Source organism: Gekko japonicus, unplaced genomic scaffold (assembly GCF_001447785.1).
Source record: "Gekko japonicus isolate JY-2015 unplaced genomic scaffold, Gekko_japonicus_V1.1 scaffold992, whole genome shotgun sequence".
NCBI lineage: Eukaryota > Metazoa > Chordata > Lepidosauria > Squamata > Gekkonidae > Gekko > Gekko japonicus.
This window is the reverse complement of record NW_015173704.1, coordinates 254820-257252: the sequence shown is the minus strand read 5'-3', so window position 1 is coordinate 257252 and position 2433 is coordinate 254820. Positions and strand designations below refer to the sequence as shown.

The window sequence follows — 2433 nt, the reverse complement described above, 5'->3', positions numbered from 1 at the left end:
TGATTCAGTGTAAAGCAACTTCATGTGCTCTTCCTGTTGAACCATGGCTCAGTGGGTAGCGTGTTTGCTTGGCATGCAGAAGGTCCCAGGTTCAATCCCAGGCGTCTCTAGTTAAAAGGACCAGGCAGTAGGTGATGGGAAAGACCTCTGTCTGAGATCCTGGAGAGTCATTGAGAAGGGCCAAAGCTCAGTGGCAACGCATCTTGTTTGGCATGCAGAAGGTCACAGGTTCAATCCCCGGCATCTCCAGTTAAAAAGGACCAGGCAGGAGGGGATGGGAAAGACCTCTGCCTGAGACCCTGGAGAGCTGTAAAGAGGGGCTGTGGCTCAGTGGAAGAGCCTCTGCTTGACATGCAGGAGATCCCAGGTTCAATCCCCGGCATCTCCAGTTAAAAAGGACCAGGCAGGAGGTGATGGGAAAGACCTTCACCTGAGACCCTGGAGAGCTACAAAGAGGGGCCAAGGCTCAGTGGCACAGCATCTGCTTGGCATGCAGAAGGTCCCAGGTTCAATCCCCAGCATGTCCAGTTAAAAGAACCAGATAGTAGGTGACGGGAAAGACCTCAGCCTGAGACCCTGGAGAGCCGCTGCCAGTCTGAGTAGACAAGACTGACTTTGATGGACCCAGGGTCTGATCCAGTATAAGACAGCTTCGTATGTGTGTGTAGATGATTACGTGTTTTGTATGTGTGTGGCAAAAACTGTAGCTTGGCATTCTACAGCCAAACAACACGGTGAACCAAACCAAAAGGTTTCCTGCCCCACAGACTTTACCATTTCAGCACACTGAGAGTCGAGATAGGAAGGGAAGGGCACGGGCACCATACCCTGTCACTTTGGGCCCGGGCCAAATGTTTCTGTTGGCAATATTTAACATTCCGTTCTTCAAATTTGCCTTGCCAGATTCAATACTTACAGACTGTTAAAACCATAACGAGTCATTGCCCTAAGAGCTTCATCTTGATGACAGCATCTCCCAGCGATGCTTCAGCCCTTTGCATCATGCGGTGGTTTTAGAGCATTCAAGATGCTTTGCGGTCATCAGACTAGGTAACCTTTGCGACAGCCAGGCCAGGTAGGCCCGTATTATCGCACCCTCCCGTGGAGCGTATTAAGGCCCGGAGGGCTGAAAGAACGGTGACTTTCCTACCCCACAATCGTAAGCGGAGTCACAACTTTCTGAGCCCACTGATTTCTGCTCAGGATGGTGCTGTAGTGAGCTGTGATGTAGGGGAGGACTTGAACCCAGGACCTGGCACCAGTTATGCCCCGCATTACTGTATTCCATCAGGTTGCGGGCAGTTATTATTGTAAGGGATTGACTAGCCCTCCTTTCCCCAAACGGCGGCTTTAGCTCATCCGCTCACCTCTGATTTACTTCGTCGTTTGCTTTTTTAGAGTCCACCTTTCTCATTGACCCTCCAGGTGGATTACAATATATAAAACCTCAGTTCAACAACACGGTACATAAAATGAGACGTGGCAAAAATTAAAACCGAGATTTGGACATTATACTGACGCAAGTTCCGTAAGCCAGTTCTAGTTAGCAAGATATGTTTGAGACGGATTTCCCCTTTGCCCCCTTAATGCGAGTCAAATGGGGGGCAATGCCCTTCCTATGGTTCATCTCCCACGGGAGAACTCTTCAGGCCCTTCTTTTATACCCCAGGCCATTACGGGTACTGCACCCCAAGTGACAATTGCTATTGACAGCGCAATCGAAAGCAGAGTTAAGAAGAAGAGGAAGAGGAGATTGGATTTATACCCCACCCTTCACTACCCAAAGGAGTCTCAGAGCGGCTGACAAACTCCTTTCCCTTCCCCTCCCCACAACAGACACCCTGTGAGGTGGGTGGGGCTGAGAGAGCTCTGACAGAAATGGCTCTTTTTCAAGAACAGCTCTAACAGAGCTATGGTTTGCCCAAGGTCATCCAGCAGCTGCAAGCGGAGGAGTGGGGAATCAAACCCGGTTCTCCCAGATTAGAGTCCGCGCACTTAACCACGACACCAAACCCCTTTTAAATCCATTGCAGTCAATGGGTTTGGCACAGGACAACTCTGTTTAGGATGTCATTGGCAAGGAGCCTGTGTGCACCTCAAAGGCACAAATTCCTTTGTTCTAGACACAAGGGGTCTGCGCTGATAACCGTTCTGCAGTTATGGTGACGTAAGGTCAGCCTTTTGCTGGAATTCAGGTTTTCATTCTCCTTCCTTCTGTGGCTGGGGATATTGGGTTGCTGTGGTTCATATCTACGGTATTCTTTGCAACTGGTTTTTGTTGTTGTTGATAATCTTGGTTTTATGATATTGATTGGTATCCTGCCTTGTAGCTTGTCCGTCCTTGTCTTATGGTGTGCCTGTCTGTTTTCTGCGAAAAGAATCTTTGGGTATGAATAAGGGGGAAAGACTAACTATCTAACCATGACAAAGACT

At 49.1% G+C, this 2433-nt stretch overlaps 1 non-coding gene across 1 annotated transcript; it reads left to right on the top strand.

Annotated features, from left to right (window-relative positions):
• The first annotated feature begins 316 nt into the window (after positions 1-316).
• Positions 317-388, top strand: TRNAV-GAC. Its single transcript has one exon. It is a non-coding gene; the product is annotated as a tRNA-Val (tRNA).
• The last annotated feature ends 2045 nt before the right edge of the window (positions 389-2433 follow it).